The following is a 23,410-nucleotide window of genomic DNA, read 5'->3' as shown; positions in this document are numbered from 1 at the left end:
ATCCAATACGTTGCATCTGTTTTTGTCAAACTTTTCAATGAGTTATGTATAGCAAGTCTACATGGAGTTGCCTTAGGGTTTAGTTTCCCTCTTTACTCAGTGATTATTTGATACAGTTCCAGGGAAGATTCCACTGGGAATGCATGTCAGCTGGCACTTGCTCAAGCCTACAGTGAAGCTGTTATTTCATTTCTTATGTTAAGTTATTCTTAAGAGGTTGGTGTCTGGGTTAGAGGTTTCTTAGTCCCCTACCTGTTTTCTTAGCATTCTCTGCTGGAATCTATAACCAACTCCCCAATGGACTGCAGGTAGCTAACGTGCACTCTCTTGGTAGGGCCTTGCCCACATTGAACTTTGCATTTGTTTAGTAAATTTAATTAATTTTGTATAGATTATAAATGTACTTAGCACAAAATTTAAAAAGTACAAAAGGTAAACAATAAAAAGAAAGTCTACTTTTTACACCTGGCTCCCAGCCACCCCATTGCCATCCCAGGAAGCAACCATAGTTACCAGTTTCTCCAGCTCCAGTATTTTTTAAAAATAACTTTTTATTATGTAAAATCAAAAATGTATATGGAAGAGGACAATATAAAGAACTTCCTGGTATCCATCATGTTGCTCCAACAATTATCAAAAAATAACCAATCTTATTTAACTCTACTCCTATTCACTTTCTTGGATTATTTTGAAGTGGATTTCAGACATCATAACTAAAAGATAGTGCCTCTTTTAAAAAACATATAGCCATAATACCATTTTCACACTAAAAAGCAAAAATAATTCCTTAATATCATTACATTTAAAATTTTTCAGTGATTTATTTTCTTTTCTTTTACAGTTTGGTTGTTTGAATCAGGATCCAAACAAGGTCCACACATTGCATTTTGTTAAGTCTCGAGCCTCTTTTAATCTATAGCTCCCCTCACTATTTTTTCATTTATTTGTGGAAATAACTGGGTTATTTATTCTGTAGAATTATTCCACATTCTTCTGATTCTGTTACCAAATATAGTCTGGTGACCGTTTTTTCTATACATTGGTATTTTGATCTAAATGCTTAATCAGTTGTAGGTTTAATTTTTTGGCAAAAATACTTTAGAGGTGGTATTCAGTTTTAATTTTACAGATAAGCCAGTTAAGTTCCTGGTTATTTTTCATTTGTTTGTTTTGTTTTGTTTACAACATAGTTTTTAAGTACACGGGCTCTATAGTCAGACTATCTGGGTTTGTATTCCAGCTCCACAACTTAGTAGCTGTATGACCTTGGGCAAGTCCTATCAGACTCACTGCATTTCTCCTTATTTGTAGATTGTGGATCATAGTAGCATGTAATTCATAGTACTGTTGTGAGGAATAACCAAATTCAATGTGTGTAGAGCATGTTGAACAGTGTCTGTCTTTGAGTAGGTATTCAGTGTACATTATTATGGTACTATATTTTTATTTCTCCATTGTCTTGTATGGTATAGCCAGGGCTCCTGTATTGTTCTATGCCAGGGTTCACTGTTTATCTTGTAGGCTTTTGAATGATACTTTTTATGGTGCTGTACAATGAGTAGTCTGTGTGGCCATATGTAGCAGCCCATATAGTCATACAATACATGAACTTGTGTTGTTCAGCTCTTTTATGTTTTTCATAGCACTACTATTTTATAAACAGGATTTAGTGTCTATCTGGATTTCTTATTAGCAAACTCATATATCACATTGCCTTTTTGTTTCTGTACCCCTCTTCCTTGAAATATACATGTGTATGTGCCCATAGATACACACCACATGCATTTTCAAAGTCAAAGCTAAATAGTATTCCTCTTACAACCTCTCTTCCAACTGAATGATGTGAAGATCATGTAATTTATGCTGGTTTCCACTTAACACATCTATGGAGAGTTGAGGCTATCAGCCAGCTACCAACAAAAAGGAAGTGAATCGATTAGCAGCATGCCTGGGGACTGTGTAGACATGCTTACCAACCTCATGTTGTTATATGATCTGTCCTTGGGATCTGGCCAAGGTTATTGGTATTTTAATCAATATGAGATAGATATTTTCAGAATTACGACCCCATGGGGTGACCCATGATAATCTGGACATCATTTTTGTCAAGTTTAATAGTTTCTCTGTGAAAAAAAATAATATTGTGTGTGTGTCTCCTCCTTAGATCTGACATAGAAGGCATTCATGGAAAAGTATACCTTTCTATACTGCACTTGAGAGGTGGTAGGCCTGTGCACAGGGGAGAAGAGATTAGGTCCTTAATAAAATGGTACTCATATCCTTTCTAATTTAATAAGTCAATATAACTTCTACAGATGTGACACTAGGGAATTAAAGAATACAGAGTCCCTATTTTTAAAGTTTTCTAATGAACAACTATTTCACTCATATACACACATATACATACGTACATGCCCAACTAGCCAAACAATATATAATTATAGTAATCCTTTACAAGATGTCAGTTCTAGTCTTAATCAAACGAGTAGCAGGTTTAGCTCATGGAGTAGTTTAGATGGAATGTGCTTAGGAAGGTCTGACTTCAAAGAGCCTTTAGTCAGAGCCCAAGCAACTTTCTCAGCCCTCTGTGATGATTTCATTTTTCTCTTGGCTAATATATTTTATCCATCAATGTCAGGTTGGGCCAGAAATACTTGATTTTGAGATAGGAGTCATTGTTTTTTCAGGTTTTCAGAAAAATAATTACATTTATTATTGTGTATTATATATGGGGATAGAGATAGATACATATTTGTTAATCTATATCTTCCAAGGTCTCCATATTGTTGATTAGAGTTGGCAGATGGGCCACAAGCCCAACATGTCTTTACCCAGGCTTTTTCGGGTAAAGAAATGCAAGTTCAGATTCTAAGATACTCTTTATATATGTGTTGCCAAAGCAGACATATAAAATGCTCCTCATAAATCAACCCCTTGTATTTCCTTTCCTATGATTTAACTCATGTTTTTGTTGATACAGGCACATTTAATATTACCTGTAACCATTCATTGTATAAAAGATTGCTGTTATGTTTTGCTAATACAGTGTGAATTGGCAGAGTTGGTCCTGGCAAATGCAGAAGTCACTGTAACATCTTGGCCCATCCTGCCTCATATTGTATCACTCTTCCCATATGCACTTCCTCATATTCATAGTACATATAGTATTCAAGAACTTTATGTACAGCAAAAATATTTTTACATATATTTACTTGTCCATCTAATTTTTTATTCAAAATACTATAACCAACAAATTCGTCACTGTGGTTTAATCACAACACAGAAACATACCACTGATACTATATGCCATGGTTTATAATGAGCACTTTGTAAATTTTTGCTTATTTAAACCTCACATCATGTTTATGAGTTAGGTTTTATTATTATTCCATTTTATAGATGAAGAAAGTAATGCACAAAATTTAAGTAAATTTCAAAAAGTAGACCCTGAATTTGAATTTAGATATTTTGACACTAGGCCAGGTGCGGTGGCTCACGCCTGTAATCCCAGCACTTTGGGAGGCTGAGGCGGGCAGATCAAGAGGTCAGGAGATCGAGACCATCCTGGCTAACACGGTGAAACCCCGTCTCTACTAAAAATACAAAAAATTAGCCGAGCGTGGTGGTGGGTTCCTGTAGTCCCAGCTACTCAGGAGGCTGAGGCAGGAGAATGGCGTGAACTTGGGAGGCGGAGCTTGCAGTGAGCCGAGATCACGCCACTGTACTCCAGCCTGGGTGACAGTGTGAGACTCCATCTCAAAAAAAAAAAAAGATATTTTGATACTAGTGTCTGTGCTCTTAAACACTGCCATTTTTACTACTAAAATTGTGACTTGTTACACTTGCCTTTGTTTCTTTGTTATACACACACACACACACACACACACACACACACACACACACACACACACACATATATATCTTGGCCCATAGAACCCAACATAGCACAGTCTAAGATAACTTTCTGTGCTGATGGAAATGCTCCGTATATATTCTGTCCAATATTGAGAAGCACTAGGCACATGTGGCTATAAGCTTTTGAAATATGGCTAGTTAGAATAAGGAACTTTATATTTAATAATATTTAATTTAATTAAAATTTGAATTACCATATGTAGCCAGTAGTGGCCCTATTGGACAGCACAGATTCTAGCACAACACGTAACTTAGGGATGACACTCAATACATATTTGTTTAAGGAAGGAATGACTCTCCGATTTATTTCTCCAGCTCAGATCTTTCCCTTGACCTTCAGACTTATGTATGTAATTTCTTATTTGATACCTTCACTGAATTTCTATTAGACATTTTCAAACCATCTATTAGACAGTTCCAAAGACATTTCCAAATAGTTCATGTCCAAAATGAACTATTGTTCTTTCCCGCCAAGCCTACTCCATCCATAAGCTTCTCCATTTCAGTTTCTTCTACTCTCTTAGACTAAAAACTTAGTCATGTATGATTTTTGACAGCTAATCTATCAACAAATTCTGTAGGCCCTTATTTCAAATTATATACATAATCTGACCACTTCTAGTCATCTCCACCAGTTTTACTAAAATTTAAGCCACAGCCATTTTTGTTCCATGTTATTGCAATAGACCTTTTATGTGTCTCTTTTCTCTGCTGTCCCAGTTACGCTCTTACTGTTGTCTACACAGCAGCTAGACCGTTCTTCTGTATTCAGGCCAAGTCAGAGCAGACCATTCCTCTGTTTAAAACTCACCAGTGGTTTCTCATTTCATTCAAAGTAAAAGCAAAAGTCCTTCCAATAGCCCAAAAGCCCTATATAATAGCCCCCGCTCCCCTGTCCAATACCCTATTCTCTCTCTTGGTCTCATCATTTTTAGTACTCTCCCTTCTTTATTCCACTTTACTTTCACTGGCTTCCTTATTGTTTATTTTTTTAAGAAGGCAAGGTAAACAAATAGCTTAAGTATTTTTATTTGTTTGCAACTAAGCTTGTTAACACTATATAATGAAAATGTACAAAGAATAATGTTGCAGTTTTTGGTTAGATTTAAGTCAAAGACATTCATTAATAAAGAATCTTCGAATGTGAATATTCCAGAAATTTCTCTAAGCCATCTGATCAGAACAACTGTTTCTGAGTGTTACCTTACTTTGTAAGGTATTGGCATGCATTTGAATTAAACTCAGATTTTTTCAAAATAAGCCCTGATTAAAAAAACTATTCTATATTCAAACTAAAAGAATATAAATAGAACTTTTCCTTTCCAGAAACAATAAAGGAAACAAGGCATTTTGTAAAATATGGTCCTGAGCAAGTCACAGTAAAAAAATAAATGTATACTTCTACCTGCTCAAAACAGAGGCTACTTTCTGTTCCTCAGTCTTGGAAACAAGGTGAAGAACAGCCTAAATGTGACTTCGGGCAGGGGGTTGCCAAAACAGCTCAAGCAGTTGACCATGGACACCTCAAATGAATTTGGGAGAACCTCACCAAAGGATCCAAATTCTATTTTTAATAACTGATACAAAGGTAAAGTGGCTTCTCCCAAGTAGCAGTGCTGCCAGGGCCTGGCCTTGGCCCAGGCCCAGGCCCACCTCTGAGCTTACCTGTTATGCTCCCAAGCAAACCCTGATCCTTCTGCTCCAGGGCAGACCTTTTCCCTTTAGAGGTTCAGTGTCCAGGGAGCTCTATGATTGTGTGAATGAGGTGAGCGCTGACTCCACATGAGTATTTTAAGGCTTGGAGTCAAAGTGTTTTTCTAACACACTTAGGCAGAGTCCATGTGTCAATGGCCCATCTCCAGTTTGTTCTAATTTCTCACCACACATTTGTAGATCTAGGACCACAGACCTTTGCTGTATTATCATAATCACAGCTAATGTCCATCCTAACTTATGATTCATATTTTATGCCTGGAAACAGTCCCTGTATTTAATAATAAAACCTACACTTAAAAACAATCCACTGTTGCAACTTATATGGTCACAAAACATAAATGATCTTCTGTAGAACAAGCAAATTTTTTTTTGTTTTTTGTTTTTATTTATTTATTTATTTTGAGACAGAGTCTCACTCTGTCACCCAGGCTGGAGTACAATGGCGCAATCTTGGCTCACTGCAACCTCTGGCTCCCTGGTTCAAGTGATTCTCCTGCCTCAGCCTCCTGAGTAGCTGGGACTACAGGTGCCTGCCACCATGCCCAGCCAATTTTTGTATTTTTAGTAGAGACGGATTTCACCATATTGGCCAGGCTGGTCTCAAACTTCTGACCTCAGGTGATCCAAGCACATCCGCCTCTCAAAGTGCTGGGATTACAAGCGTGAGCCACAGCGCCCGGCCAAGCAAATGTTTTTAACCATAATTGTCATGAATCAAACACAGCCAGAATCCCCAAGATCAAAAAAAATTGCACTATGCAAATAATAACTTGAAATATACATACACACACTCTCATACACACTTCTTACAGAACTGTGCTTGGGGAAGCTCCATTTATTGAGTGCCACTGAAGGCATATTTTGCTAAACTGCTTCTCCAAGTATTTTTGTTTGGAAAATCTATCACAGTAGGGCACAGCTGTTTAGTGGATGAGCAGAAAAGGAAGATATGCATGTGGCAACCAAAAAGTTTTAAGGTCTTTCAAGCTGTATAAAATAGACCTGCAGAAACGTTTAAGTGTTCTCAGGATGCAAAATTGAAGCTGAAATGTGTTGTCAAACCAGTTGCAAAAAGTGTACAGCAGGCATCTCTTGAGGTTAAACCTGGTACCCAGATACATAACAAACCTTCAGGACACATGGCTTGTTGGCCTTGTCCCATACCGTTGCATAATCTGATCATGTGTGAATTTCACAAAAGATTCATTCATATTGTTCTGCTACTTTGGTATTGAGGATTTGCTCATACTCCTCCTGAATCTTATCTTCATAGTCTAAGACATGTTCACGTATTATTCCAGTTTGTCAGAGGGTAAATGTGGGCTGGTCCTTCTTCATCCATGAGGAACCTGGAGAGCTTGGTGCTATGAGTGCTGAGGAGTGAGGTTGACTTTCTGAAGCACAAGCTTCACTCTGATTAAGAACAATTTCTAAATGTCTCCACCTCTGATAACGACTGTATTCTAGTTTTATGTTCTGAAAAATTTTCTCCGGAATTGTAAGGCGCCGCTTGCTGCCGGGTGGGGCGGGCTGCTGCAGAGTTGGCGGTAGGGTCTGGGTCTGAAGCGGCGGCGGCTTGGCGTCCGGGGGCCTGAGGCCCGGAGTGGGGCCGGGCAGAGGGGTGCAGCGCCGCTGCTTCCGGGAAGCAGGGACTCAGCAGCTTAGTACCGAAGTCCATGGGCCGCTTCAGCGTCGCCTGGTTCGCCAGGTCGCCGACGGGCCAGGGATCGGGAGCGGACTCAGGGGTAAGTGCGGCCCAAGCTCCGGCTCCTCAGTGGGGCTCGCTAGCCAAGCCCTATTGTTTCTTTTTCTGTTGAGATCCAAAGCCAATCCTTATTATTTGTAGATTCTGTATTGGTGAATTCTACTAGCATTTAAATTTATTTGTCACCCTTGGTATATTTATACTTCCTTGTATATTTCTTCTTTTTTGATAAAGTTGGGTTATGGCTTGTCTACTTTGTTAATTTTTTCAAAAAATTGTGGTTTTGATTTAACATTAGATATGTTTTTCTCTACCTCATTAATTCCTGCTCTTATGTTACTATTTTCCTTTCTTTTCGTTTGCTTTATTGTTGTTTCTTTCGCCTTTTTAGCTAAGAATGTAATTCATTTTTTTAAATTTTTTATTGATGAACATGTTTAAGTTAGTGAATTTTCCTCTAATCGCCTCATTAAATGTATCCCACAGATTTTGATATGTAGTGTTTTCATGATCATGTTTTAAAGACATTCTGTGATTTTAATTTGTATTTCTTTCTTTAAAGAATTATTTAAGAGAAAGCTTATAATTTTCCATGTGGAACGGACTTAAAAAGTGATTTCTAGCTTTATCGTAGTATTATTGACAATGTTTATAACATGTCAACTTTATGGAACTTACTGATGTTTTCTTTGTAACCTAATATATGATCACTTTTTGTGAGTATTTCATGTGCAACTGAGAAGTGTAGTCTCTGTTATCAGGATGTAAAATATGATATATATCTGTAAGATTGTTATTTAAGTCTTCTACATCTTATTGTTTATCCACTTGATTTATTGTTTAATGAAAATGATGTGTTAAAGTTTCTTTTTAGTGTGCTTTTATATACATCTCCTGTATTTTTGCTTTATAAAGGTGGTGTCTGTATTACTTTATGCACAGATATTCATAATTGCCATATCTTTATTTGGAGAATGGCTTTTAGCATTTAAAGTGTTCTTTGTGGCTGGGCACAGTGGCTTACGCCTGTAATCCCAGCACTTTGGGAGGCCAAGGTGGGCGGATCACTTGAGGCCAGGAGTTCAAGAATAGCCTGGCCTACATGGTGAAACCCCGTCTCCACTAAAAATACAAAAATTAGTGGAGTGTGGTGGGCGCCTGTAGTCCCAGCTACTCGGGAGGCTGAGACACGAGAATCACTTGAACCTGGGAGGTGGAGGTTGCAGTGAGCCGAGATTGCACCACTGCACTCCAGCCTAGGCCACAGAGCAAAACGCCCTCTCAATAAATAAATAAATAAATAAATTAATAAATAAATAAATAAATTAATTAATTAAAAAAGTGTTCTTTGTTTAATTTAATGCTTTTTGGCTTGAAATCTATTTTGTCTGATATTGATTCCATTTGCCTGGTAGACTTTTGACCATTCCTAAATTTTCCTCTTTTGCTTCACATTCCTTTAAACTCCCAGACTTCACAGGGTATCTCTCCCTTATTTTTTGCCATCTTCTCTCTTACAAATGATACCTTTCAAAGTCAGCCTTTTGAAGACTGCATAGAAAGCTCTTCTCCAAGGCTCAAATCTACCAGTTTGTCATTATTTTTATGCTTTGTGTGGACTTTGTCTTTCTGGTTGTGATTTCAGATTAATCTTAGGCTACTAGCCCCTTCTTTTCTCATTAACACTCCTGTTTCAGCATTGTCCTTGCTCCCTGGAAAGACTTGTAGAGGGAATATGAGTGATATCTTGCTGGGATTTCTTTTTTTTTCTACTTACAATTTAACATTTAAGTCTTTTATTATATGGGTGTTTTCTTTCTTTTTGTTATGTGAAGGGCATGGCTTTATGTACTTTTATGTTGTTCTGGTGGCTCTATATTGTTTTGTGGAGGTTATGTTTGGAAATTTTGATTTACATAGCCACCATTGTCTTAACATAATATTTTCCATATGGTTAAAAATACTTTGTAAATATTTTAATGGCTATATGATACTATGATACAAAAATATACCAAATTTTTCCAATAATTTCCCTCTTTAGCATGTTAGTTTTTTCCTTTTATGTGATGACATATTTGTTCATAAGTTAATTCCACTACATACTTTGGGTAGATTTGCCAAAATATAATTTTTGCCTCAAGGTTGTAAATATTATTAATAATCTTGACATAGTTTGAATATAGGGAGAATCAATTGGCATATGGATTTATATTAGGCTGCTAACTAGGGTAGCCTTCATCCTTTTTTCAGGTAGCACCTTCCTCTTTTACATATATATCATGAGCCTGGCCTGAAATAGCTAGTAGGTACCAGTGTGGCTATTTCTGGTGTTTACAGCCAGCATCTCTGTTGAGTGATAGAACTTTGTGCCAATGTTAGTTATTAAGTATTTGGAGATCTTCCACCTCCACAGATTATAACATTTGTTATTCTGTGGTTGGATTTTCTTTACTTAGGACACGCACTTGTCTTATATTCAGCAATAACAAAAGAACCAATGGCCTTTCTTTCAGCTGTCCTTTAGTCTGGCATCCCTGGGTTTTATAATTGAAGAAGAGGGTGATGTTTAAGAGCCTAAAATACAACTGGCAAGACCTTAACTTGGAGAAACTAATCAATCCTCACATTAGTCATTACTGCTTTCGTGGCTTATGTCAGAGCATGGTGGGCTTATTTCTGCCCACGCTTTCTGTTAGTCACTTGTTTTTCCTCTCACTTGATCTGTTTTATCAGCTGCAGTTAATCAAAGCTGGGCTTCCTATTCATGCAACTAGATTTTTCTCAGTAATATTATATTATCTACCATTTCCTGAATTAATTGAGACACTCTGACATGATCTGTGTACTTTAGGTGAGCCATTGTAACTTTCTATAGTTGTTTTGTTTGGTTTGCCTCTGAATGTAAAAATAGCATTGTGTTCTCATTTGAGAGTGGTGGTTAGAATCTTTGCCAATATATTTTCTATGATTATTTTTACTTTCAATCTTATTATTCATCACATTACATGGTAGATGGCTTAGCAATATTTAGACAGTAATTCCACAAAGCACCCTCATCCTAGAATCACCTTTGAGACATTATTATTTTTTTAAATGCAAACTGCCAGGCCTCATCATGGACCCAATGAATTAATCTCTTGCATTGGGATCCAGAGATCTGCATTTTAAACATCTGCCCAAGTGACTCTCATGCAATTTGTAACCTGACTATAGACTTATTTTTGAGATGCAAAGTTTAATGCATACCCTACCAAATCAAGACCCCAATGCAGCTCTTAAGTGGTCATCTCTGTGCTAGTTTTTAGAGCTTGTCACCCTTGCTGTATATACATGGCATGCTCCAGGGTGCATTTAAAGCTTTATTTTCTCCATATGTTTAGAAGTCATTCCTTAACCCAATAACCTATTAAAATTCACTTATGTTTTATTTGTATTATTTAGTGGTTTTATTTTACATTTTATCTCCTCCATACACTTGAAATTGAATATGTTGTTTGGTTGTGAAATAGAGATCTAACTTATTTTTTTCCCAAATAGTTAATTGTCTATGTTCCATTTTTTGAACAATTCTGCTTTTTTTTCGCCAATTTAAAATGCCGCTTTTATTGTACATTAAGTTCTTACATTTATACGATGGTCTTATCCTGAGCTTTCATTTTTTCCACTGGCTTAACTATTCTTATACTACTATGACCATGCCACATAATCATTTTCCTTCTGAGTAGCACAAACCTTCCATAATTATTCTGTTTAAAAAATGTTTCACTCATTTTGCTAGTTTATTATTCCATGTAAACTTTAGAATTATTTTATCACATTCCAGAAAATTAGCTTGTTGGCATTTTGATTACAATTATACTAAATCTATTAATTAATTGGAATGAAGTTGACAACATGCAATATTTAGTCTTTCTATCCAAGATCACAAAATTTTGTTTTTCATTTACGGAAGTCTTTTTGTGTGTGTAATACTTTTATTTATATTAATTCTGAGACTTAAATAAATCACTGTCTCTCCTCTCTCTCTCTCCCACACACATACAGTGCAACTGTTTTTTCTATTACAATTTTGACGTGTCTATTACTAATATATAGGATGCTCATGATTTTTATATCTTCATTCACCGACCAGGAATTTTAACAAGCTTTCTTGTTAATGTTAAAAACATTATCAATAGGTCTAAGCATGGTGGCTCATGCTTGTATTCCCAGCACTTTGTGAAGCCAATGCGAGAGGATCGCCTGAGCCCAGGAGTTCTAGACCAGCCTGGGCAACATAATGAGACCCCATCTCTACAAAAATAAAAAAATACAAAAATTGCTGGGCATGGTGGTGTGGGCCTATAGTCCTATCTACTCGGGAAGCAGAGGAGGAAGGGGCCCTTGAGCCCAGGAGTTTGAGGCTGCAGTGAGCATGACCACACCATTACACTGCAGCCTGAGTGACAGAGTGAGACCCTTTCTGGGAAAAAAAAAAAGTATCAGTAATTTCTCTTTCATTTTTCAGTTAGACAGTTATATGATAGGTAAATAATGATTATTCTATCTCCTTTCCAGTAGGTTTAACTTTTCTGTTTTTGTTTCTTTTTAAAATTACATTGAGAACCCAGTTCCTCACCACCTTTGCTGTTCATTAAACTCAGTGAAGAGTTTTTTAAAAAGTATCAGGACTCACCTGAATCAGAGATTCTGGTTTACCTGATGTAGGGGGAATGTGGGTATTGTCATTTTTAAAACCTTCTCAGATGTTTCTAGAAGCTGTGTTTGAGAATCATTGTTCTAGACACTCTGACCAAATGATAAGTAGTACTAGTGATAGCAGACATCCTTTTCTGGCTTCTGATCATAAGCTTCTAGTATTGCACCATTAATGGTGATATGAGCTGATCATTTGAGATTGACTCAGTGGTGTGTTGGAGGCAGCTGGTACCTGCTCAAACGGTGTAACTGTACGCATATTTTCCCAACTTCACATTCATTGACATTATGTTGATCACTTCAAATCAGCCATGGTTGATTCACATGGAAATTGACAAATGCTAAAATCAGCGCTCCCCACCTTCTCTGTCGACCTGTTCATTATTTACCAGCACATCACAGTAGATCTTTATTAGCTTAAAGAAGTATTCTTTTTTAAAAAAAAGAAAAAAATAAGTATTCTTTTATTATTAGGCTATGAATAATTTTTGTCCTTCATTATCATTTGTATTTCATTGCAACCATCTTTTAATCACATTGTCATCTTATATCAGCCACATTCTAAAACCTTGTGTTTCTCACTGTAAATGCTTTTTTCCAGAGGGATTCCTGTATTCTGATTCTTCAGAGAGTTTTCCTTCTATTAAACTACATTGACTTTTCCTAAACCTAATAACTCTTTTTATGGAGGAAACTTTTTTCTTCTTCATCCTCCCTCCTCCTACCCTTCCTGTCCTCTGATACTCACCAGTCTACTCTCTATCTTCATGAGATCTACAGACCTAAGAACCTTTTTAGTTTGTTCTTTTGATTGGTTTATAGACAAGCAAGAGTCAAATTTGAGTTTGTAAGATATCAGTGTGAGTTCTTGCATAAAAATTCCAGATAAAAATGAGTAAAAAAGTTTAAAATTCTTCTAATAATCACTGCTGTGGTGAGACACGGATTCAGAAGGTAGGGTGTTTGGGTGGAAAAGAGTGGTTCACAGTGACCAACCTAGAGGAAAAGATGGACTGCATATTCTTCAGGCAATCCTCTATGAATACTGTCTTGTCACAAAGATGTATGTAAGAATTACAGACTATGGCCAGGCACAGAGGCTCATGCCTGTAATCCCAGCACTTTGGGAGGCCGAAGCTGGTGGATCACTTGAGGTCAGGAGTTCAAGACCATTCTGGCCAATATGGTGAAACCCTGCCTCTACTAAAAATAGAAAAATTAGCTAGGTGTGGTGGCACGCACCTGTAATCCCAGCTACTCAGGAGGCTGAGGCACGAGAATTGCTTGAACCTGGTAGGCAGAGGTTGCAGTGAGCCAAGATTGCGCCACTGCACTCCAGCCTGGGCAACAGAGTGAGACTCTGTCTCAAAAAAAAAAAAAAAAAAAAATGAATTGCAGACTATAAAGCTGGAATTGCCATTCTCTGAGAAGTAATTACAATGTACAAATCACCATCTAGTCAGATAAATGTAGACCAATATGCTATACAATCAAGCTGAAATTGGAGTTGACAGTGTCTTATGAATATTAGGGATCCTAAACAGACACATGGCTAAATTGGTGTTTACTTTCACTGAGAATGGAGCAGGCCTTGGGCAGGGCCATGCTTTTTCTATACCCAGATTTTTGAGGGTTTTTATCCTGAAGGGATATTGAATTTTATCAAATGCTTTTTCAGTATCAATTGAAATTATTGTATGGTTTTTGTCTTTCGTTTTATTGATATGATGTACTGTATTGATTTATTTGTGTATGTTGAACCATCCTTGCATCCCTGAGATAAATCCCACTTGGTCATGATGAAGGATTTTTAAAATTTGTTGAATTTGGCTTGCTAGTATTTTGTTGAGGGTGTATATATATATATATATATATTTTGATCAGTGGTTATGGCCAATAGCTTTTTGTTTGTTTGTTTGTTTGTTTGATGTGTTTTTGTCTGGTTTTGGTATTGGGGTAATATTGGCCTTGTAGAGTGAGTTTGGAAGTACTCCCTCCCCCCTCTATTTTTTCAGAATAGTTTGAATAGGTTTAGTATTAGCTCTTCTTTAAATGTTTGGTAGAATTCAGCAGTAAAGCTATTGGGTCCCAGACTGTTCTTTGCTGTTAGACTTTTTATTATGCCTTTGATCTTGTTCCTTGTTATTGGTTGGTTCAGGTTTTGGATTTATTCCTGGTTCAATCTTGGTAGGTTGTATGTGTCTAGGAATTTGTCCATTTCTTCTAGTTTTCCAATTTATTGGCATATAGTTCCTCATAGTAGCCACTAATTACCCTTTGAATTTCTGCAATATCAGTTGTAATGTCTCCTTTCTCATCTCTGATTTTATTTATTGGGATATTCTCTCTTTTTATCTTAATCTGGCTAAAGGTTTGTCAATTTTATGTATCTTTTCAGAAAACCCTTTGTTTTATTGATCTTTTTGTATTATTATCATGTCAAATTCATTTTATTTCTGCTCTGATCTTAATTATTTCTTCTACTAATTTTGGGTTTGGTTTGCTCTTGCTTTTCTAGTTCTTTAAGTTGCATCATTAGGTTATTTATTTGAAGTTTTTCTTTTTGATGTAGGCATTATAGCTATAACCTTCCATCTTAGTACTGCTTTTACTGTATCCCATAGATTTTAGTATATTACATTTCCATTAACATTTGCTTCAAGAAAATGTTCAGTTTTCATCTGAATTTTACCATTGGCCCACTGATCATTCAGGAGGATATTAATTTCCATGTGTTTGTGTAGTTTCCAAAATTCCTCTTGTTATTGATTTCTAGCTTTTTTTTCCATTGTGGTCAGAGAAGATACTTGATATTATTTCAGGTTTTTTGAATGTTTTAAGACTTGCTTTATGGGTGGGTGCAGTTGCTCATGCCTGTAATCCTAGCACTTTGGGAGGCTGAAGTGGGCAGATCGCTTGAGTCCAGGAGTTCAAGACCAGCCTGGGTAACATAGTGAAACCCTGTCTCTACTAAAAGTACAAAAAGTTATCCAGGTGTGGTGGCACACACTTGTAGTTCCAGCTACTAGCGGGGGCTGAGATGGGAGGACTGCTTGAACCTATGAGGCCGAGACTGCAGTGAGCCACTGCATTGCAGCCTGGGTGGTGGAGTGAGACCTTGTCTCAAAAAAAAGACTTGTTTTGTGACCTAACATATGGTCTGTCCTTGAGAATGATCCATGTGCTGAGGTGAAGAATGTGTATTCTGTAGCCATTGGATGAAATGTTCTGTAAATACCTACTAGATCCATTTGGTCCATAGTGCAGATTAAGTCCAAAGCTTGTTTGTTGATTTTCTGTCTGGGAGATCTGTTTAATGCTGAAAGTGGGGGTGTTGAAGTGTTTAGCTATTATCCTATTGAAATCTACCTCTCCTTTTAGCTCTAATAATATTTATATGTTTGGGTGCTCCAGCATTGGGTGTATTATATTTAAAATTGTTATTTCCTCTTGCTAAATTGACCCCTTTATCATTATGGGGTCATAATGATCTTCTAAAGATTTAAAGTAGTGAAGGAAAAAAAACCTTTTATTCTAGAGTAGTATATCCAGTGGAAATGTCCTTAAATAAAGACTTTCCTGACAAACAAAAGCTGAGGGATTTCATCAATACGAGATCTGTCCTACAAGACAGATGATCTTCTTTGTCTCTTACAGTTTTCATCTTGAAATCTATTTTTTCTAATATAGGTATAGCTACTCTGTTCTTTTTTGGTTTCCATTGGCATGGAGTATGTTTTTTCCACCCTTTTATTTTCAGTCTATGTGTGTCTTTACAGGATAAATGTGTTTTTTGTAGGCAAGAGTCATTTGATCTAATTTTTTTTTATCCATTCAGCTACTGTATGTCTTTTGATTGGAGAGTTTTGTCCATTTGTATTCAATATTATTATTGTTAAGTAATGATTTACCCCGTCCCATTTTATTATTTGTTTTCTGATTGTTTTGTGGTCTTGTCTTCCTTCTTTTCTTCCTGTCTTTTTAGTGAAGTAGATTTTCTCTAGTGGTATGATTTTAATTTCTTCCTTTTTATTTTTTGTGTGTCCATTGTATCTTTTTTGATTTGAGGTTATTAAGAGGTTTGCAAATTCTCTCTTATAACTCATTATTGTAAACTGATGACAACTTATAACTGATAGCATAAACAAACAAACAAGGAAAAAGGAAACTAATAAAAACTTTACACCATAATTTTTTCTGCCCACTTTTCAGTTTTTTGTTGTTTCCATTTATGTCTTGTTGTATGTACTCTCTATGTCTTTAAAAGTTGTTGGAGTTATTATTTTTGATTGGTTCATTGTTTAGTCTTTCTACTTAAGAGTAGTTTACACATTACAGTTACGGTGTTATAATATTCTGTGTTTTTCTGTGTACTTACTATTACCAGTGAGTTTTATATCTTCAGATGATTTCTTAGTGCTCATTACTGTTCTTCTCTTTCTGAATGAAGTACTCTCTTTAGCGTCTCTTGTAAGATAGATCTGCTATTGATGAAGTCTCTCAGCTTTTGTTTGTCTGGGAAAGTCTTTATTTTTCCTTCATGTTTGAAGGACATTTTCACCAGATATACTATTCTAGGGTAAGAGTTTTTCTTCTTCAGCACTTTATGTCATGACACTGTCTCTTGGCCTGTAAGGTTTCCACTGAGAAGTCTGCTGTCAGACATATTAGAGCTCCTTTTTATGTTACTTGTCTCTTTTCCCCTTGCTGCTTTTAGGATCCTTTTTTTATCCTTGATCTTGAGGAATCCGATTATTAAATGCCTTTAGATATTCTTGTTTGGGTTAAATGTCTCTGGTGTTCTATAACCTTCTTGTACTTCAAAGTTGATATCGCTGATACTATCCTATTAAATAAGCTTGCTACTCCTGTCTCTTTCTCTATCTCCTCTTTAAGGCCAGTAACTCTTATATTTGCCCTTTTGAGACTATTTTATAGATCCTGTAGGCATGCTTCGTTGTTTTTCATTCTTTTCTCTTTTGTCTCCTCTAAATGTGTATTTTTGAATAGCCTGTCTTCAAGCTCATCAATTCTTCTGCTTGATCAATTATGTTATTATAAGACTCTGATGCATTCTTCTGCATGTCACTTGTATTTTTCAACTCCAGAATTTCTGCTTGATTTTTAAAATTATTTCAATGTCTTTGTTAAATGTATGTGATAGAATTCTGAATTCCTTTTCTATATTATACTGAATTTCTTTGAGTTTTCTCAAAATAGCTATTTTGATTTCTCTGTCTTATATGTCACATACCTCTGTTTCTCCAAGATTAGTCTCTGATGCCTTATTTAGTTCATTTTGGAAGGTCATATTTTCTTGAATGATCCTGATGCTTGTGAATGTTCATCTGTTTCTGGGCATCTAAGAGTTAAGTAGTGTAGTCTTTTTAGTCTGGGCTTGTTTGTACTTGTCCTTCTTGGGAAGGCTTTTCAGATATTTGAAAGGACTTGAGTGTTTTGATCCAAGCCATATCTGCATTAGAGAGCATCCCATACCCAATAATTCTGTGGTTCTTGCAGATTTGTAGCGGTACCACCTTGATGGTGTTGAATAAGATCTGGAAGACTTCTCTGGATTACTAGGCAGAGACTCTTGTTTTCTTTTTTTTTTTTTTTTTTACATATTTATTATACTATACTTTTTATCATTATTTTAGCCTGTACTCAGCAACCCTGTTGCCCTTCTTAAGGATACAGATATTCCTGAGGGTATGGACGTTCCTAAGGTTATAGCTGGGCTCTGTCATTCTTATACCTTGTTCCAAGAGGCAATGCTCAAAAATGGCACAGACCACCCAATCAGAAGGGATGCTGACTATAAACAACTACAATCACATGCCACATAACGCTTTGGTCAACAATGGACCGCATGTATGACAGTGGTCTCCATATATAAGATTATCATGGAGCTGAAAAGTTCCTATCATCTAGTGACACAAAGCTGTTATAATGCTATAGTCATTGTAACATCATAGCACAACACATTACTCATGTGTTCGTGGTGATGCTGGTGTAAACAGACCTACTGGGCTGCCAGTCAACTAAAAATCTAGCTCATACAATTATGAATAACACATAGTACTTGATAATAAATGACTATGTTACTCATTTATGTATTTACCATACTATACTTTTTACCATTATTTTAGAGTGTACTCCTTCTACTTAGAAATATGTTAACTGTAAAGCAACCTCAGGCAGGTCCTTCAGGAGGTATTCCAGAAGAAGGCATTGTTATCACAGGTGTTCTCAGCTCCATGCATATTACTGCCCCTGAAAATCTTCCAGTGGGACAAGATATGGAAGTGGGAGACAGTGATATTGATCATCCTGACCCTGTGCAGGCCTAGGATAGTGTGTGTTCTTGTGTCTTGATTTTTTTTTTTTGTGACTTTATCCATATTTATTTTGGTTCTTAATGTTTCCCACCGGTCAATTGATTTAAATTGTATATTTTTTCTTTTTATTATTATTATTATTATTATTATTATTATTATACTTTAGGCTCTATGGTACATGTGCACAACGTGCAGGTAAGTTACATATGTATACATGTGCCATGCTGGTGCGCTGCACCCACCAACTCGTCATCTAGCATTAGGTATATCTCCCAATGCTATCCCTCCCCCCTCCCCCCACCCCACAACAGTCCCCAAAGTGTGATGTTCCCCTTCCTGTGTCCATGTGTTCTCATTGTTCAATTCCCACCTATGAGTGAGAATATGCGGTGTTTGGTTTTTTGTTCTTGCGATAGTTTACTGAGAATGATGATTTCCAATTTCATCCATGTCCCTACAAAGGACGTGAACTCATCATTTTTTATGGCTGCATAGTATTCCATGGTGTATATGTGCCACATTTTCTTAATCCAGTCTATCATTGTTGGACATTTGGGTTGGTTCCAAGTCTTTGCTATTGTGAATAATGCCGCAATAAACATACGTGTGCATGTGTCTTTATAGCAGCATGATTTATAGTCCTTTGGGTATATACCCAGTAATGGGATGGCTGGGTCAAATGGAATTTCTAGTTCTAGATCCCTGAGGAATCGCCACACTGACTTCCACAAGGGTTGAACTAGTTTACAGTCCCACCAACAGTGTAAAAGTGTTCCTATTTCTCCACATCCTCTCCAGCACCTGTTGTTTCCTGACTTTTGAATGATTGCCATTCTAACTGGTGTGAGATGGTATCTCATTGTGGTTTTGATTTGCATTTCTCTGATGGCCAGTGATGGTGAGCATTTTTTCATGTGTTTTTTGGCTGCATAAATGTCTTCTTTTGAGAAGTGTCTGTTCATGTCCTTTGCCCACTTTTTGATGGGGTTGTTTGTTTTTTTCTTGTAAATTTGTTGGAGTTCATTGTAGATTCTTGATACTAGCCCTTTGTCAGATGAGTAGGTTGCGAAAATTTTCTCCCATTTTGTAGGTTGCCTGTTCACTCTGATGGTAGTTTCCTTTGCTGTGCAGAAGCTCTTTAGTTTAATTAGATCCCATTTGTCAATTTTGGCTTTTGTTGCCATTGCTTTTGGAGTTTTAGACATGAAGTCCTTGCCCATGCCTATGTCCTGAATGGTATTGCCTAGGTTTTCTTCTACGGTTTTTATGGTTTTAGGTCTAACATTTAAGTCTTTAATCCATCTTGAATTAATTTTTGTATAAGGTGTAAGGAAGGGATCCAGTTTCAGCTTTCTACATATGGCTAGCCAGTTTTCCCAGCACCATTTATTAAATAGGGAATCCTTTCCCCATTGCTTGTTTTTGTCAGGTTTGTCAAAGATCAGATAGTTGTAGATATGTGGCGTTATTTCTGAGGGCTCTGTTCTGTTCCATTTATCTATATCTCTGTTTTGGTACCAGTACCATGCTGTTTTGGTTACTGTAGCCTTGTAGTATAGTTTGAAGTCAGGTAGCGTGATGCCTCCAGCTTTGTTCTTTTGGCTTAGGATTGACTTGGCGATGCGGGCTCTTTTTTGGTTCCATATGAACTTTAAAGTAGTTTTTTCCAATTCTGTGAAGAAAGTCATTGGTAACTTGATGGGGATGGCATTGAATCTGTAAATTACCTTGGGAAGGATGGCCATTTTCATGATATTGATTCTTCCTACCCATGAGCATGGAATGTTCTTCCATTTGTTTGTATCCTCTTTTATTTCCTTGAGCAGTGGTTTGTAGTTCTCCTTGAAGAGGTCCTTCACATCCCTTGTAAGTTGGATTCCTAGGTATTTTATTCTCTTTGAAGCAATTGTGAATGGGAGTTCACTCATGATTTGGCTCTCTGTTTGTCTGTTATTGATGTATAAGAATGCTTGTGATTTTTGTACATTGATTTTGTATCCTGAGACTTTGCTGAAGTTGCTTATCAGCTTAAGGAGATTTTGGGCTGAGACAATGGGGTTTTCTAGATATACTATCATGTCATCTGCAAACAGGGACAATTTGACTTCCTCTTTTCCTAATTGAATACCCTTTATTTCCTTCTCTTGCCTAATTGCCCTGGCCAGAACTTCCAACAGTATGTTGAATAGAAGTGGTGAGAGAGGGCATCCCTGTCTTGTGCCAGTTTTCAAAGGGAATGCTTCCAGTTTTTGCCCATACAGTATGATATTGGCTGTGGGTTTGTCATAAATAGCTCTTATTATTTTGAGATACGTCCCATCAATACCTAATTTATTGAGAGTTTTTAGCATGAAGGGTTGTTGAATTTTGTCAAAGGCCTTTTCTGCATCTATTGAGATAATCATGTGGTTTTTGACTTTGGTTCTGTTTATATGCTGGATTACATTTATTGATTTGCGTATATTGAACCAGCCTTGCATCCCAGGGATGAAGCCCACTTGATCATGGTGGATAAGCTTTTTGATGTGCTGCTGGATTCTGTTTGCCAGTATTTTATTGAGGATTTTTGCATCAATGTTCATCAAGGATATTGGTCTAAAATTCTCTTTTTTTGTTGTGTCTCTGCCAGGCTTTGGTATCAGGATGATGCTGGCCTCATAAAATGAGTTAGGGAGGATTCCCTCTTTTTCTATTGATTGGAATAGTTTCAGAAGGAATGGTACCAGCTCCTCCTTGTACCTCTGGTAGAATTCGGCTGTGAACCCATCTGGTCCTGGACTTTTTTTGGTTGGTAAGCTATTGATTATTGCCACAATTTCAGATCCTGTTATTGGTCTATTCAGAGATTCAATTTCTTCCTGGTTTAGTCTTGGGAGGGTGTATGTGTTGAGGAATTTATCCATTTCTTCTAGATTTTCTAGTTTATTTGCGTAGAGGTGTTTGTAATATTCTCTGATGGTAGTTTGTATTTCTGTGGGATCAGTGGTGATATCCCCTTTATCATTTTTTATTGCATCTATTTGATTCTTCTCTCTTTTTTTCTTTATTAATCTTGCTAGTGGTCTATCAATTTTGTTGATCCTCTCAAAAAACCAGCTCCTGGATTCATTTATTTTTTGAAGGGTTTTTTGTGTCTCTATTTCCTTCAGTTCTGCTCTGATTTTAGTTATTTCTTGCCTTCTGCTAGCTTTTGAACGTGTTTGCTCTTGCTTTTCTAGTTCTTTTAATTGTGATGTTAGGGTGTCAATTTTGGATCTTTGCTGCTTTCTCTTGTGGGCATTTAGTGCTATAAATTTCCCTCTACACACTGCTTTGAATGCATCCCAGAGATTCTGGTATGTTGTGTCTTGGTTCTCGTTGGTTTCAAAGAACATCTTTATTTCTGCCTTCATTTCGTTATGTACCCAGTAGTCATTCAGGAGCAGGTTGTTCAGTTTCCACGTAGTTGAGCGGTTTTGAGTGAGATTCTTAATCCTGAGTTCTAGCTTGATTGCACTGTGATCTGAGAGATAGTTTGTTATAATTTCTGTTCTTTTACATTTATTGAGGAGAGCTTTACTTCCAAGTATATGGTCAATTTTGGAATAGGTGTGGTGTGGTGCTGAAAAAAATGTATATTCTGTTGATTTGGGGTGGAGAGTTCTGTAGATGTCTATTAGGTCTGCTTGGTGCAGAGCTGAGTTCAATTCCTGGGTATCCTTGTTGATTTTCTGTCTCGTTGATCTGTCTAATGTTGACAGTGGGGTGTTAAAGTCTCCCATTATTAATGTGTGGGAGTCTAAGTCTCTTTGTAGGTCACTCAGGACTTGCTTTATGAATCTGGGTGCTCCTGTATTGGGTGCATATATATTTAGGATAGTTAGCTCTTCTTGTTGAATTAATCCCTTTACCATTATGTAATGGCCTTCTTTGTCTCTTTTGATCTTTGTTGGTTTAAAGTCTGTTTTATCAGAGACTAGGATTGCAACCCCTGCCTTTTTTTGTTTTCCATTTGCTTGGTAGATCTTCCTCCATCCTTTTATTTTGAGCCTATGTGTGTCTCTGCACGTGAGATGGGTTTCCTGAATACAGCACACTGATGGGTCTTGAGTCTTTATCCAATTTGCCAGTCTGTGTCTTTTAATTGGAGCATTTAGTCCATTTACATTTAAAGTTAATATTGTTATGTGTGAATCTGATCCTGTCATTATGACGTTAGCTGGTTATTTTGCTCGTTAGTTGATGCAGTCCCTTCCTAGTCTCGATGGTCTTTACAATTCGGTATGATTTTGCAGTGGCTGGTACCGGTTGTGCCTTTCCATGTTTAGCGCTTCCTTCAGGAGCTCTTTTAGGGCAGGCCTGGTGGTGACAAAATCTCTTAGCATTTGCTTGTCTGTAAAGTATTTTATTTCTCCTTCACTCATGAAGCTTAGTTTGGCAGGATATGAAATTCTTGGTTGAAAATTCTTTTCTTTAAGAATGTTGAATATTGGCCCCCACTCTCTTCTGGCTTGTAGGGTTTCTGCCGAGAGATCCGCTGTTAGTCTGATCGGCTTCCCTTTGATGGTAACCCGACCTTTCTCTCTGGCTGCCCTTAACATTTTTTCCTTCATTTCAACTTTGGTGAATCTGACAATTATGTGTCTTGGAGTTGCTCTTCTCGAGGAGTATCTCTGTGGCGTTCTCTGTATTTCCTGAATCTGAATGTTGGCCTGCCTTGCTAGATTGGGGAAGTTCTCCTGGATAATATCCTGCAGAATGTTTTCCAACTTGTTTCCATTCTCCCCGTCACTTTCAGGTACACCAATCAGACGTAGATTTAGTCTTTTCACATAGTCCCACATTTCTTGGAGGCTTTGCTCATTTCTTTTTATTCTTTTTTCTTTAAACTTCCCTTCTCGCTTCATTTCATTCATTTCATCTTCCAGGGCTGATACCCTTTCTTCCATTTGATCGCATCGGCTCCTGAGGCTTCTGCATTCTTCACGTAGTTCTCGAGCCTTGGTTTTCAGCTCCATCAGCTCCTTTAAGCACTTCTCTGTATTGGTTATTCTAGTTA

The 23,410-nt window shown here is 37.0% G+C and overlaps 1 protein-coding gene and 1 pseudogene across 6 annotated transcripts in view; one reads left to right on the top strand and one right to left on the bottom strand.

Moving 5' to 3' along the window:
* Positions 1-23,410, top strand: part of OPHN1 (oligophrenin 1) — a 392,357-nt gene that overhangs the window by 282,848 nt on the left and 86,099 nt on the right. The gene's annotated exons all lie outside the window — the stretch shown is intronic.
* LOC100437996 (akirin-1-like) lies at positions 6,760-17,345 on the bottom strand (annotated as a pseudogene).

This window comes from Pongo abelii, chromosome X, assembly GCF_028885655.2.
Source record: "Pongo abelii isolate AG06213 chromosome X, NHGRI_mPonAbe1-v2.0_pri, whole genome shotgun sequence".
Taxonomy (NCBI): domain Eukaryota; kingdom Metazoa; phylum Chordata; class Mammalia; order Primates; family Hominidae; genus Pongo; species Pongo abelii.
This window is presented reverse-complemented; position numbering and strand designations above follow the sequence as displayed.